Source organism: Schistocerca americana, chromosome X (genome assembly GCF_021461395.2).
Source record: "Schistocerca americana isolate TAMUIC-IGC-003095 chromosome X, iqSchAmer2.1, whole genome shotgun sequence".
Classification (NCBI taxonomy): domain Eukaryota; kingdom Metazoa; phylum Arthropoda; class Insecta; order Orthoptera; family Acrididae; genus Schistocerca; species Schistocerca americana.
Window position 1 is genome coordinate 256,565,436 of NC_060130.1, and position 17,243 is coordinate 256,582,678.

A 17,243-nucleotide genomic window follows, 5' to 3' on the forward strand; every position below is an offset into this window, starting at 1 on the left:
TATAATGATATAGTCATGTAAACCAGTAGAATGCCATTCCAGACTGCCTTCAATGTGCAAGCCAAAACTTTTAGAATGCAGAAATATGAGGCTTTATAGCTGATTGCTACCTATTGTGATAACAATATAAGCATTAGAGCAAACTTCGACATTTCTTTGTTAACATGAATAACATTTTGTTTATTTATTTATTTGGGAGGACTGGTCTACAAAGCACTCTTTTCAGTCAGGACTGCAAAGACTTCAAGAAGTAAGAATCACTGTGTTCCAACAAGAAGCTAGATAAAAGACAGCTGAACTCAAGCAGAGCTCCACACTTTAGGCAAGTCTATTACACCTGGGGTTTAACTGGTGCCCCTCCGGTTGCTCACTTGCACAAAGGCTGAATATAGGTTGGGTCTGTATTCACTTGTGACCACCCTCATCCTCCATGATTGACACTACCAATGACATAAGTAAGTCTTGCTGTGAGTGGGCAGGGTATTACAAGTGTAAGAAGTTCCAAATCTAGCTCACACAGAGCTAGCGATTACAGACACATTTTCTGTGCTGAAGTACAGGCTACCCCTTATGTAAGGATGTAAGATAGCCTTGGAGAAATGCTTCACCAATGTCAGCAGTTATTTGGGAACATCCACACTTTAGTACAGTTGCTATATATGATCACCCATATTTTACAGACACCTCCAGATGGTTCACTATATTTTGGCAGAGCTAATGAAACAGTCAGTGAACTGACCACCACTTCTCGCTCTCCACTGTTCATGTGCCCCTGGCCCTTGAAACCAAGAAGGCTCAAAGTAGCTGGCAGTTGTAAGAATTTTCACAGACTCATATTGTTGATCAACATTCACAACTCCACAAGGGAAATGCAGCCCTCTAAAGGTGATCTGAGACATTCAGACTCCAAATGCAAGTCCATTGTCAAACCCATTGCAATGTGTTACATAGTTTTCTTTGTTTGGCTGTTGCAATACTACGGTGTGCTGGGAGACTATCTCATTGGAAGTCTCTTCCGCTGAATTCAAGCAAGTTTAAGAATACTCACTGACATTGAGGCCTTTACAAGTGAAGCACTTCAAGAAGAGTGGGGAAGGAAGTCAACCAGCCTGTTTAATAAATCAACCTAGTGTTTACTCACAATGATATAGGAGCTGTATGTTTGTGGGCCTTGACATCTTAGTCTGTAGTGTTTATTCTAAAATTCTTACAAACAACCCTGTTGGAGGAACATCCGCAACTGAGCATTATACCAGAGGTTGAAAATACTGCTACAGTTGTAAAGTTCTTTTATTATCACATGACCGGTTTCAGGCTCTTATACACCCATCTTCAGGTGTCGCACTAAGTTTACAACTACGCGGTATTTTCAACCTCTGGGCTAAAATTCTTACATGTGGTTCAAAAAAATAAACCTTTTAGGTTTAGTATAGACTACACACAATTCACAAACTATTAAAAGATGCACCACACTTATCAGCTAAAATGGAGAGCAGTTCCTCACTTTAAATTTACTGTTGCCCTCTAGTCAAGAGTATAAAACACACTCCATTGAAATGTGTCATACTGAAAAAGTGTCACAGGCACCACGAACTGGTGGGTTCTCTTGCTGGAGGGATCATTAACCAACTGGTACCACCATGACTGCATAAATGCAGTTAATATAACTTCATCTCATCCCATCTCTGTGAGCAAGAGTAGCACCACAACTGGTATTTGTTTCACTGAACATTGCTTATTTTCATCACTTCAAGCCACTCTTTCTCCCAACAGATCCACAACAAGTAAATTGCTTGGTGATAAATTACATATTTTTATGTAGAGTGGCAGGTTTTACATCTCCACCTATACTTTGCAAGCCACCTTGTGATGTGTGGTGGAGAGTACTTTGAGTACCACCTCACTTTCCCCCTTTCCTGTTTCGGTGTGTGTGTGTCTAGCGATGTATTTGTTGGCTCTTCTAGGAATGTACACAATCTGAATTTTAAAAGTAAACAACAACATGATCCAAAGCACCTCCTTTATAGTGCCTACCACTGGAGTTGGTTGAACATCTGTCATTTTCGCATTTACCAACTTACCTGTGATGAAACGCACTGCTCCTCTTTGGATTTTTTCTATTTCCTTTACCTATAAAGGTGTGTGTGTGTGTGTGTGTGTGTGTGTGTGTGTGTGTGTGTGTGTGTGTGTGTCAGACTGATGATCATTTTGTAAGCTACCTCCTTTGTGGAGGATTACACTTCCTGATGATTCTTCCAATGAATCTCAGTCTGCCATCTGAGGTTTCCCGTGATTACGATTATCAGGCTGTTCAACTTTAAATCTCTAACATACTTAAGGAATGTGTTTAAAGTGATGAAACTATGTAGTTATTCAATAATAGGTATTTGTGCCTAAAAATGCAATAAGATACATTTGTTTATGTTGAGGGTCAACTGATAATCACTGCACCAAATGTGTCTGCAGGTCCTGCATTTCATTAGTGTTTTCTAGCACTGTGACCTGTCTATATATACAATCTTAGGAATAGAGAATTTCTGTGATTCACTTCCAGAATTATTTTTTTTTCAATTAATGCCTGACAGCAACAACTTCAAACAGCATAGGTACTTTCAAAGTCCATATGAAACAGCATGGCTCAACAAGAGTTTCTATCCTCATCCTTGTCTGGGCTACATTTTACAAACACGGCTGATCCAACCCCTCGGCATTTGCTAGCCAACAATGCCATATGACTATTTTTTATTTCATGTCATGATGGTGTGTTCATAGTGCCAACACTAAACAGTGGGTCCATTGGGTTGAAAATTGTGGGGTCTGACTTTCTGGCAAATGAGCCCAGCTGTTTTACCCTCATGTTGGAGGACTGAATGCCTACATCTTCTCATTCTTTCTTCAGTGTCTGTACATCTACATATATTACATTCTTGTATGACTCAACTCCAACCCCCCCCCCCCCCTCCCAAACTAACAGAGTTGAATAATTCTGTCACAACTAGTTGTTGAGTAAGCACTTTTTTTTATCTGTAACAACATAGCTTTTTCCACCCAAAGTGTCCTGTATCTCAAGCACTTGTCAGATTTCAATGTCATGCAAGCATCTGTGTATTTAAAAAGGTGATGTCTCTCAACAGCTTCTCTCATGTATCTTAATAACCATCAACATAGTACAACTCACATTAAGTGTCCCATTACCTATCAGTTTTTTTTAGGCGAAGCTGAAGGAAAGCTATGTGGTCTTTGTAGTGAGACAGTGTTATTGTTCCTAGATGATACAACCATCATATTGGGAGTGCTGTTGAGCAAAAACTTGAAAACTATTCTCATTCTGAAAGCAGCTAGTGAAACAGAGCATGACTCAGGCAGAGCACTATACACCCCAGCAAGCCTAATACTGTTGCAGCTCAGGAACCCAGTAGATTGACCATTAATGACTGTGTCATGTCAACAGCTACCCACACCAATATCATATATCCTGGCTGAGGATTTTTCTTGGAGACGTTTGTACTTAACTCTCAATCAAGGCAGTTAAGCCAACATCTTCACTTCCTGTGATACACAAAGTTCCACTGCTGAGCCACACAGTGATTACCGAATTGTGCCCAGAGCTTATGGTTAGAGAGACCTGTTATCGGCTCAATATGCAAAGTTTTTCCAAACCTTCTTGAAGACTGACCAATTATATGCACAGATGTCATGTAATGCAAGCAGAATTGCAGATACAGCACCACTGTAAACAATCAAGGTATCTAATCAGATATGGTGGCCAGACTGTGTGGCCTCAGGAGTAAATGCCCTTTCAAATGCAGTATTTGGCATGTTCTTATTGATTTTGTCTATGAAAGGGAATACAAAATGTTTGAGTGCATACAAAGAACATGATGTTGTGAGCCAAGACTTACTGTGATAGATCAACATAAAAATAACAAAACAAATTAACTGGAAGACAAACTGCCATAAGTGCAGTTACAGTGTACCTGTGCCTTCTGTTGTATGCCCCAGTTGGTAACTGCGCGATAAGTTATCCAAAATGAACATGATGAAACATTGTATTTTAGAGCTCAGATTCATTGGTTTCACTAACTCACAATCAAAATTTCACATTCCTATCTAACCTCAACCTTCACTAAAGGTTGGTCTGTCACCACATCAAGTTTTATTTCCATCCTCCATACAGAATACAAATGCAGTTGGCTGCTTCCTCTTGTGCATCATGCAGCTACCAACTGCTGCATGCAACGAAAGACACAGGTACCCCATAACTGCATTTTATCCCAAACTACTTCATGAAAAAGCAATGATGAGAAAGTTTTGTAGGTAAATTTATGAATGATACAAGTATTTAAATTTAAAATCAAATAATAGAAAATCCAGGATTGAATGTAACAAGGTTATGAAAAGGAAATCTGCTACTCATCATAAAGAGGAGAGGCTGAGTCACAGATAGGTATAACAAAAAGACAGTCACAGAATAAGCTTTCAGTTTCAGCTGCTAGAGACTGCAGTCATGAGTGTGCAAGTTGTGTTTGCGCGCACACGTTTGTGTGTGCGTGTGTGTGTGTGTGTGTGTGTGTGTGTGTGTGTGTGTGTGTGTCTCATCTATTTTTGACAAAGGCCTTGTTGGCCAAAAGCTTAATCTGTTATACTCTTTTTGCTGTGCCTATCTCTGACTCTGCATCTTCGCTATATGGTGGGTAGCAAATACTTAATTTTTTTTTAACCATTAAAATCTTCTAAAAAACTTTTGGTTGCTGCATTACCTGTTAGTAGTGCCTTTATTACAGGATCATACACAAACAGTTTTGTGATGATTTAACTGCATGCTCTGGTGTATACATATAATTTAAAAGCAGTTCAGTATAAATACACAGTCTCCCAATGTTAAGACAGCGCTCAAATTGTCAGAACTCCCTAAACTGTGGATGGTTACAAGATGAAGTATCAAAAACTCCAATGGGTGGCAGTTGCGGGTAATGGAATTTTTGACATTTCATCTCATAGCTTTCCAATTTAGGCGGTTATGGCAATTCAAATGCCATCTGAATGTTGGGAGAGTGCATATTAAATTAACCATCTTAAATTACTTACATGTATATACCTGAGGATGCAATTAAATCATTGCAAAATTGATTGCATTATGATCCCGTAATAGAGGACCTACTAACATCTAATGTGGCTACCAAAAGTTTTTTAGAAGATTTTAAAGATTTAAAAAAAAATTAAAATATTTGTATCATGTATCTAAGCTGTGAATGCCCACATCATAAAATCATAAATATATGAATATTCTCCTATCTCACATATCACTTCTAAAGCTAATAAGAAAATAGAACTCGACTAAAAACAGTTTGAACAGTGGAATACAAGCTTTTCCCACATTCCAATGATACATTCTATGATGAAGTGGTTAACAACATACCCAGCAACCAGTCAATATTGGAAAAGCTGTCAAGTGACAAAGAAAACAGTGTACAATCTTTCTGTAGTATTAGTAGTGATCCTTGAGTTCTACTTTGTATAGTTCAGTAGCAGAGATTAACTGCTTTAAATTCTAGTTTTTTGGATGAGGAGTTCAGCAGCACATGCTAAATGCATCTGCTTCAATAAAACTACAGACAATACAGCAATATGAAAAACAATCTGGTACCCTGGTCAAGCCTGAGTATTCATCCTGAATATACAAATGAACTAAACAAAAACCTATTATCTTTTTCTATACTTGCATGTCACATCTCACAACAATTCTATATTTACTTCTCTCGCCCTTACCCCTTGCTGTATTCCTTTTTCTCATCCATAATCCTTTACACAGAAGATATTGTAATACATGGAAATACGGAAGCGTCCGATCCCGCCCGTCTGCTTTGACCCATGACGTCACAAATATGGCAGGAATGAAGGAATGACCACAAACCACAATTCCAATAAGGCGCATATAAAGTCGTTACATACATCGAAAAAAAACACACACACACACACACACACACACACACACACACACACACACACACACACACACACACACACACACACACATTCCACAAAAAGCCCAATGACACTAACGGGACAAGTGCGGGAAATAGGGGGTTTTTGGGCGGGGACAAACTAAATACAAGCAAATTTAGACACCCACCCCCATACAAAACCACACAAAACTGCGAAAAAAACCGACACCACAAAACTCCCCAAATACCACTAAACACAATATCATCTGGAATCTGACACTTCCCTTGACCTATATAGCTCAACAGCAGCTCCCGATCCCATAAATTAGGACCTAACACTTCCCTTAACCTATATAGCTAAAAACATCTCCCGACACCAATACCAAGACATTGGGATCGAACACCTTGACCTGTTATCCTTACGACATCTCCACACACAGCCGTCCCTGGTCCGAGATGCCGGAACTTTAAGTAAGCCTCATTTCTTCACGACATACTGAACACTTCACGACTTCATCCAAAAATCCGAATAGTTCAAGAAATTTTATTAGAGACAATGCACTGTCCCCCACCATAGCCGACAACCAAAAACTGTTGACCCTGTCAGTCATATCCATACCTACGAAAGACATAAAAAAAGCAATTTACCAAAATTCACACATGACGCCACACTCGCAAACTAAACCAAAAAAATCACCTAAGACTCCACCAGAGAGCACCACCGATTGCACCAAAACGACACCTACAAACACACCACTCTCACAAACTAAATACCGCACCGTCATGACGTAACACGCCACAACAGCCTTGCGTCACGGGTCAAAGCTGATGGGTGGGATTGGACGCTTCGGTCGACCCATAATACATTTGTAAACTAATTTTTTTCTGCATACCGAAAAAATTCAGCATACAAAAGCATTTTTAATCACACACAAGTATTAAATTCATATTGTAAACTGATACTGAGATTTCTGTTCCCTCCCTAGACTATTAATGCATTTGTCTTGAATATCAAAGGAGCAACTTTTCAGTGAGTGTACTGTGTGTACCTGAACTTCTATCAACATCGAAACTTAATCCTGAATGTGCCTTAAGGCTGTGCATTTATTCTTAATACATCCTCCATTCATTCATTTTAATTCAAGTATAAATTTACAAACTTATGATGGGTAATCACACTTGCCAAGTAACCTGCTGAACAGGACAGCACAAGTGAACAGTGTACATTAATAATATAAATATTATTATAAAACAGGGATGCAAGTTTCACTAATTCAACAGAAAAGAAACTCTGCTATGCTTTAAATTAATATTCACTACTTTAAATGTAAATGGTTTTGGTTAGACTTTATTGTGACTGTTATTGATAAAGAGTGAAACAAAAAATTTACTGTTACAGACACTATTTCCACAAGACGTTTCAAAGGTTCAAACCTCCATCATCAGGTGGATTTAGGTGGATTAATATGTCAAATACTTTGGTGTAATCTGTGGCACTGTGTGGTAAAGAAAATACATGGAAAGAAGCCTGTAATCAATGAAGGTATTTTCATTTCATTTATTTTATTTCCTCATTTATATTTTCATTCACACTTTCAGCCAAGGAGATCCACCAAGATGCGAGCCATGTACTGACAAGTGTCTTTTTCCCCCTACTGGACAGTGACACAGGTTAGGCCCAGGCCTTAACAAAACACATATGTGCCACGTTAATCAATACAAATCCACTGATATTGGAGGTTTAAATATTCAAAATACATAATGAAAATAAATAAGCACTTATTGGTAATAGTAAACTTATTTCACTTGATATTCACTGTTTCCTAAATATGTGCCCAGAAAAAGTATACCTGTAAATCCCAAGACTAATACCATAGTTTCCTTTTTTCCCTAATTTTTTGAGTGAAGGGTCACAATCCTTAAGGACACCGTAAATGAAAATAAATGAACTTACTTAACTTCATACTCCCAAAGTTGCCTGACAACCTTCCTGTTAAAGTAAAGGAACCCAATCATTTCTACAGATACAAATGATGATGACAGCAAGCATGGATGAACTGCCGTTAATGCTCTGCTCTATGCCTCAAAATTGTATGCCTGTCAACAGGTGCAAGTAATACAGACAATTTAAAGGTCACTGCGGTATATCTTCAAGTATTTTGGCTCAAAAATCACTGCTGAAATCACAAACTGCACAAGCAATGGGTGGCTTCAATGGCAGAGTTTAAGTTGTGTGCTTTGTGATAAGTAGATCTCAGACTGACTCAAGTCTAAAATATCCGGTCTGCAATCCACCCAATTGCCTCAGAACAGAAAGTTGGCCTGGGGGTGGGGGGAAGGGGACAGAGCAAAAAATTGCTGCACTGGAATTCAAAGTGCTTCAATGGACATCTGACATGACACTTCATGATCATGTGACTAATCGTGAAATAGCAGGCCGTATGGAAGGGCACCTATTGTTGATAAAACAAGGGAAAGCCATCCATGTAGTAGTATGGACATGTACTTCGAGCAGATCAAGATACAACAGCAAAATGCAGCATTTCATTGAAAGTCGAAGGTAAACAACCTTCAGAACCGGGAAACTGGGGCAACGCTGATTAGATACCTCCCTACACAGACTTTAAGATAGCAGGTCTCTACCTCAACCAAGCACAAAATTGTGTCAAGCAGTGACAGGCAGCCAAAAGAACGAAACCCACTACATTACAGGACAAATGTTAAGGAAGAAGAAGATTAAAATGTACACCCGAAAACTCTGTTCAGTATATATTTTGTTTATTGATGGTGTATCACATTTATAAATGAAGATGACTTCCCCAGTCACACCCCAAAGCTGCTTCACCACATGGCTCTCAAATACCTTAGTGACAAATGCCCATTTAAAATTTTGACTATGCAGCCATTACATACAAACAACAGTGTAAGCAGAATACATTCACGGAAATTCAAACAATATTTGATACAGCTCATTTTTGACAAGATTGACAGAACCTTTAAATACTCAATTTTCTCAAGTAATGCTTGCACTACAATACATGGAACCATCCTTCTTATAAACAGACCTCCCAATGCCATGATGACATTTCTATAGTTAATATAGGTTTTTGAAAACCCAAACTTTCACCAGTATGCTACAATACTCCCGCTTCATCCCAGAAATGATAGGACACAGAGAAAGATATAGAAAATGCTTCTCCCAAAATCAGGAGAGAGAGAGAGAGAGAGAGAGAGAGAGAGAGAGAGAGAGAGAGAGAGAGAGAGAATGTGGCTTAACAGAAGCCTAACATATCACTTCACTAACTCACAATCTGGTATCTTTTAACCTAGGCCTCTAACTATGCACCACCTCAGTATTTAACCTCAACTAAGATTGCATATGTTATTTGTTGGCTTTGTCAACTCTCAGTCAAATTGCCATCTTTCAAGGTACCCTGTATCTGAGGCTACACTACAGATCAGTCTGCCACAACAACTTAAATTCCAAAAACATAATGCCTATTTTCTGTTCTCTTCATCTATACATGAATAGCGTCACGTCACATCTTCATTGCATTACGAGATGAAGCTGACATCTGGTATTGGCAGTTGCAGCTGACTTGACAATGACCCTGATGTTAATTTTATCAATTCTTTTTAAAACTTAACATTCTTATTTGTTTTGTCACAGTCACGCAGACTTTGCCATTTAGAATAAAATATGACGGTATAAAATTCACAAGAATGCTAACATCCGAACAAGCAAGTTTATGTTTTTTCTGAAGACATTCAAATCTAGAATAAGTAGATACAGACTATTATTCCAAAAAAATCCATTAATTAAGTAATTTACTGACCAATGAAAATGGAGTTTGGAAATTTTTTTTATGAGTAATAATCTAAAATAATTTAAAAATAACAATCTCATATTGTTATTGATGCACCACGAAACAAACGTGAGCAAATAACATACCTAGTGTTTCACTTTTTGGTAGCTATTTGACGATAATAGTGTGCAAAGTATGCATAACATTATGATAATTGAAAAAGAAAAAATCTTTCTATTTAATCATTTCTCTACGTCTTGCTGTCAATGAACTCAATAGTTGCTCCAAGACTAATACACTACACTACACATAAATGTCAAGTCATATGTACATTGTCACAGCATATACAATTACTGAATCTTTTACACCGAGCACTATGTGAATTTACAAGTCAATGTTGTAGATGTGGACACAAAAATTAATATCTTACCAATATGTCACATCTTACCATTAGAGAGGAAAGAGTGTAAATGACAGCTAAAAGTAAAGTTGGACAAAGAAAAATTCAGAGCCATCTTCTACTAATCAGAACCATCAGAATAGCAGACGAACATTGACTTACAGGTAGGCTATTAGCCAAATGAAGTAAACATTCTGTACTTGTTCATCAAAAATATTATGGACTATATGAAGTATTAATTTAATATCCAGGAAATTAACTTGTGTACATGGTACAAAATTAAAATAAGAGTTGGTAGGTACTTTGAGTTCATAGTGAAGTTATAAACCAATCAAGTATTGTTATCCACATGTCAATTATAACTGCGGTCAGTCCATCAAGTGCAATAATAATGGGCATTGCTGTATGTAGTTTAGGAAACTTAAAATTTATAAAAAAAAAATCATTTTTATATTACCAATAAAACAAGTCAGTCATGAAATAATTGACTGACAGAACAATTCAAAGTCACTTTACAAATGGAGAATGTTATTATTGAGGTGTGTGCAAAATGGAATGTTAGTTTTACACACACAGTTTCAAGTGAACTTACATCAATCACGGAAACTCAATATACGTGCGAAACCTCGTGCAGACACAAAAATAAAATTTTCAGAAATAAGTATTGAACATGTACAAATGAGACTTTCATGACACTTACACTATACACGGTCCGAAGATAGTGCGCAGTTCGTCAATAATGGATATAAATGTTACCAACCAAACTAAATTTGTACCAAACAAAAATCATGTAATTATGGTTTCATAATTCTGTTCTCTGAGAAAAACCACCGAACAGCTCAACAGAAACGTAGATACTATCGCTTATGAATGTTTTTGTGGAACAGGATGTTGTAAATAGAACGTAATACGTTACACATGCTATACGAGACATATCGCGTTGGCCCCATGTGGACACAAGTTCCGAACTCCAGCTATCGTTAAGTTCCTTGAACACTCGGCAACAAGTACAAGTGATCCGATATAATAGGGAAAAAAAGGAAAAATAGGCCCCTTAGTAATTACTTGACATTTACATTTATTTCTAGCGTTCAAAAGCACCGCGCTGGCTAAGCAGTGCCAAGCTATCAGATAACCGAACGAGTCTACTACTAGCTGTCACGCATCCCTAAACGAAATTACCACTAACAATAACACACCGACGCCGGTAACAAATATACACAATTCTATATCTCACCCACAATTTCCCTTAAATAACCCAGTCCACAACATTGTTAGGTCCCCAACTCCAAACTTCTACACATGTACACACTAGTCTAGTGTTACTGCTGCAAAGACAAAATACATGAGTAAAAGACCGATAACAATATCGATTATGTTCTGGACATACCAAGGATGTTAATTATATATGAACACAAATGCAGCAGGTAAACTGTATAGAATTCGACACAGATCACAGCTTATTTTACATATTCATTAATTGTAAACCATGTCATTAATTAACAAGTCTGTAATATTTGATACTATACGTGACATACAGAGTTGACAGCCACTGGGGCAATGCTGTTTTTTCGTCAAATTTAAGGCTGTGAGTCAGAACGAAAGTCATAAAAATAACGTAATCTTTATGATTCAGAAGTGTGGCTGCGTTCATATAGCAAGAGGAGATGACGCTACAGATTTACACTGTACTTTACTTTGAAGCTAGCGCCGCCATTTTACATGCCACAAACGCAACTTATTTTACTTATTCATTAATTGTAAACCATGTCATTAATTAACAAGTCTGTAATATTTGATACTATACGTGGCATAGAGAGTTGACAGCCACTGACGCAATGCTGTTTTTTAGTCAAATTTAAGTCTATGAGTCAGAACGAAAGTCATAAAAATAACGCAAACTTTATGATTCAAAAGTGTGGCTGTGTTCATATAGTACGGGGAGATGACGCTACAGATTTACACTGTACTTTACTTTGAAGCTAGTGCCGCCATGTTACATGCCACAAAACATTGGCAGACCAGTGTTTACGATTGCTCCATGTTCTTAACTTCTGTCGTGTGCAAGATCAAGTTGTTTTAAATAAAAACTGGACAGTGCATTCGTCAGGAAAGCGTTTTCAGACGTTCTCCCGATCTTAAATGCATATTTGATCCAGTAATACAACACATTTCTCCTCTTTAATGTAACTTTATTTCCAAGAATTGAAGCATGTAATATGAGAAGGCTGCTTCCGTAATCCAGCATTTTCTTTAATATGAAATGACGAAACTGATGTTCGGTTTATGTTCTCTTACCGAAAATGCTGAGCACATATCTTGTTATGTTTGGACGTTATCAACCCATCCTTCTCACAACGTTCACCCAGAGAGTTTTTCGAGTTGTGCTGATAGGAAATCTTAAGTGAAGTGGCAGAAATAAAATCACTATGGTAAAAGAAAACTGCACAAACAAAATTTATGTGTATAAAAGAAAGTATCGCTTCAACGAATCCACTTATGAATAAAATGTGATTTTTTTACACTTTAGCCTATAATCAGAATCAGAAAAACGATGCAAGCTGGGAATTTTGATCGAACTTCTTCAGCCAGAAGCTAATGTTTGCTGCAACTAACATGGTGGACGTCGGCTTCAAGTTGTTGACTTCATGACAACTTCTCTTATTATACTTCCACGGTTGTTAACCTTCGACCATAGATATCTCTGGTAGAATTTATTAACTATAGCCGCTAATTTGTTATCCAAGTAAAGTTATCATTACTTGCGTCCTGCGTATATGCCCTCTGGCTCCAGCAATGGTCGGAGTACCTGTCCCCATTTCGCGTCATTTTTCCATGCTGATATTAAGATATGATTCACTCGTCGGTCTATTTTTATGAGAGGTTTGAATATAGCTCACCGTACTTATACATAACACCTCAGTTTATAAATGATCCTTTTAGAAGATTAGCATTTTATATTCCCATAAAACATCTCAACATAAAATGGCTCCAACATAAACTTAACTAAATGCTCATACTTCGCTCTTCCGAAATGCGAGTCACGTGTGTTAACAGCTGCAGCAGCTCGCAGTTATCCTCCCTTTACACTGAAGCAAATGCGCAACAGCGAACGACAGTTCTCTATGTCGTAAACGCTAACCACACGTGCGCAGACGGCATTTAGTCGTGCGAGGTTTGCATTCGCATTTGTTCACTCGTGTTCCGCTGCTTGTCGGCTTTTCAGCGAACCATCAAAGCAAGTTTGCATCTTCTCCGTTTTGGCGCTAGAAGCACAGAAAACTTTCATCTACTATGTTGACTACAGTACTTTTGTTGCTGTTGACGTTAGATATCGTCCGTGCTTCTGGGATCCAGGAGATCACAAGAGAATATCGAAGGAAAATCAATAAACTACTGGCCATTAAAATTGCTACACCAAGAAGAAATGCAGATGATAAACGGGTATTCATTGGACAAATATGTTATACTAGAACTGACATGTGATTATATTTCCACGCAATTTGGGTGCATAGATTCTGAGAAATCAGTACCCAGAACAACCGCCTCTGGACGTAATGACGACCTTGATACTCCTGGGCATTGAGTCAAACAGAGCTTGGATGGCGTGTACAGGTACAGTTGCCCATGCAGCTTCAAAACGATACCACAGTTCATCACTGGCGTATTGTGACGAGCTAGTTGCTCGGCCACCATTGACCAGACGTTTTCAATTGGTGAGAGATCTGGAGAATATGCTGGCCAGGGCAGCAATCGAACATTTTCTGTATCCAGAAAGGCCCGTACAGGACCTGCAACATGCGGTCGTGCATTATCCTGCTGAAATGCAGGGTTTCGCAGGGATCGAATGAAGGGTAGAGCCACGGGTCGTAACACATCTGATGTGTAACGTCCACTGTTCAAAGTGCCGTCAATGCGAGCAAGAGGTGACCGAGACGTGTAACCAATGGCACCCCATACCATCACGCCGGGTGATGCGCCAGTATGGCGATGACTAATACACGCTTCCAATGTGCGTTCACCGCGGTGTCGCCAAACACGGATGCGACCATCATGATGCTATAAACATAATCTGGATTCATCCGAGAAAATGACGTTTTGCCATTCGTCTACCCAGTTTCGTCGTCGAGTACACCATCGCAGGCGCTCCTGTCTGCGATGCAGCGTCAAGGGTAACAGCAGCCGTAGTCTCCGAGCTGATAGTCCATGCTGCAACAAACGTCCTCGAACTGTTTGTGCAGATGGTTATTGTCTTGCAAACGTCCCCATCTGTTGACTCGGGGATCGAGACGTGGCTGCACGATCCGTTACAGCCATGCGGGTTAGATGCCTGTTATCTCGACTGCTAGTGATACGAGGCCGTTGGGATCCAGCACGGCGCTCCGTATTACCCTCCTGAACCCACCGATTCCATATTCTGCTAACAGTCATTGGATCTCGACCAACGCGAGCAGCAATGTCGCGATACGGTAAACCGCAATCGCGATAGGCTACAATCCGACCTTTATCAAAGTCGGAAACGTGATGGTACGCATTTCTCCTCCTTACACGAGGCATCACAACAACGTTTCACCAGGCAACGCCGGTCAACAGCTGTTTGTGTATGAGAAATCGGTTGGAAACTTTCCTCATGTCATCACGTTGTAGATGTCGCCACTGGCGCCAACCTTGTGTGCTCTGAAAAGCTAATCATTTGCATATCACAGCATCTTCTTCGTGTCGTTTAAATTTCGCGTCTGTAGCACGTCATCTTCGTGGTGTAGCAATTTTAATGGCCAGTAGTGTACAATGAGCTACCATTAAATTTCATTGATATTTAAGTTAATCTAAATAGCCTGCATAAGTAAAGCATACAATTTTTTTGTAAAGAAAGTCGAACGTTTTGTGAAATGATTTGTCTAAAACTATGAAATAAAAAGTATTAGAGAAACATTTGACGCAACTCATTTTCTCTTCATAATTTCGAGCATCATTCAAAGGCACGTCGAATGTCTCTCTGATCTATTTGTTTCTTTTACACAAATCATTTCACAAAATATTTGACCGATTTCTTTCATATTTTATTTTCAAGTTTTATTCAGAAACGTCGTTTGCCTTCCTAACGTCTTCTGTTCTCGAAAATCCTAACTTTGGTACTTGATGTCGAGGAAGCCTTTTTGACATTTAAATATCGCAGCAATGCATCTTTTTATGCACAAAAAAAAAAAAAACAGATGAACCTCTTGACACTTCATTTACATAGCTTGTGGCAGCTTTTTGTGAAATGTTTCAGTTTTTCTTCAACTTAGTAATTAAGTTTTCCTTAATTACCCTGATTACTTTCAAGCAATTAAATATGCTCATGCAAAACTAGACCTCACGCTGGTCACTTTGATACCCTGTTTGCCTGTTTCTCTCTCTCTGTTTGGCTATGAAAATTCGGACAAAACCTCATTGTATAATTTATAAGGAGTCTTGCTTTCGCTCTGCTCACTCGCCTGCAACAACGAATTGAGTGTTAATCAAACGATAAAATAGTTCTTTCTGCGTGGTGTCATTTCCAAAAAACGTCGTTTCGATATCTTGAACCGTTTATGAGATACGACGATTTTTACGACCACTTGATTCCCAATGTGCAGGAAAGGATTCGGACGTACTGGGAGCAACCCGTCCCCGGGTATAACACCCTATATCTCAAGAATGAAAGGGGATATCACTCCTCTCTCAACTTTAAATGCAATTTACATATAATGGTTGCGTTTAAGACGCAATAATTTCTGGCCTAAAATGAACTATACAGAAAGTGATTTTACCCCTGCAAACTCAAAAATTTCTTACAACCATGTGCTCAGTACCGTGCAGCACGGTAACTATGACAAATAACGAAAATAAATTTAGACCTTTATCAAGCAAAGATATCAAGCTCTAAGATACGGAAAAATCAAATTTTTTCGCCAAATTGTTTTCTTAGAATCGGATGATAAGTATTTCATAGCTGCCGGCGCGTTTGCTCCACTGCTTTGCGGAGAAGAGTCGAAGCTGTCGCTCTCAGTGTCGCGCGTGTTGCAGCGACGAGATTCAAACACGTTTGCATTCAAATGTCGCTGGTTGTAGCAGAGGACAGGCAGCGCCAGGGACGTTTCCCACGTGGCACGTAGGACACTTCCGTAACCATAACTGCGGTCGGTCGCTTACGTAGGACGTGGCCTAAAAAAGAGGTTACTTAATTTCGGAAATTCATACACATTGTTATGGTAAAAACTAAGTCTGAAACAACAACCATGGAAAGTTTCGAGGAAGAGAACACTTTAGATTTTATACCCGAGACTGATGTCGAAAATGTTCTGGGTAACGGTAGCGGCGTTTTGGCGCCATTAAGTGACGCAGCGTCCCAGCCGGTAAGCAATACTAGCTCCGAAGCAGCAAATTCTACACCTCACCCATTTGTACAACTATATCATAGAATAGGCGCTCTACTCTTTCAAAAACTTGATAAAAGGTTTGATGAAAACATTCAAAGACTTGACAACACTTCAGCGTGATTACAAGTGTTGACTAACGATGTTAGTAATCTTACTCAACTGCAGAATACTTTGAAAACACGCTACGAACCACGTCATTGAAATGATACTGTACCTCTTAAAAGGAATAACTAATGACATTTCAACACTGAAAACTACAGTAAAAGACATGCCAGAATAGATTACAAACTGACATCATTTTTATACAATGCCGTTAGAACAAACACCACTACAGTCCACAGTTTAACAGATAACCAGACAAGTAGATGACTTGATGATCTTTTACGAAAGAGACTTAAATTGATAACAGGCTAAAGACTGAACTACAGGAGACTGTTGAGCAAACGATTACCGATGTGTACACAGAGCAGTATACGTCACTATTAAAGATACGAACTGAGTTAAGTCAGATACACAGAACACTTACACAGGATCTACCTAATTGGCAGGATCATGAGCAAACACAGATAGAAACACAAAAAAATGGTTCAAATGGCTCTGAGCACTATGGGACTCAACTGCTGTGGTCATCAGTCCCGTAGAACTTAGAACTACTTAAACCTAACTAACCTAATGACATCACACACACCCA

The 17,243-nt window shown here is 38.8% G+C and overlaps 1 protein-coding gene across 2 annotated transcripts in view; it reads right to left on the minus strand.

Moving 5' to 3' along the window:
* Positions 1-11,484, minus strand: part of LOC124554814 (zinc transporter foi) — a 148,278-nt gene extending 136,794 nt beyond the window's left edge. The window contains exon 1 of one of the 2 annotated variants that reach the window (XM_047128470.1): positions 10,852-11,484. The gene's annotated coding sequence lies outside the window, so the exon portion shown is untranslated. The remainder of the gene's footprint in view (positions 1-10,851) is intronic. The other variant, XM_047128471.1, reaches the window with a different exon arrangement.
* Positions 11,485-17,243: the final 5,759 nt, after the last annotated feature.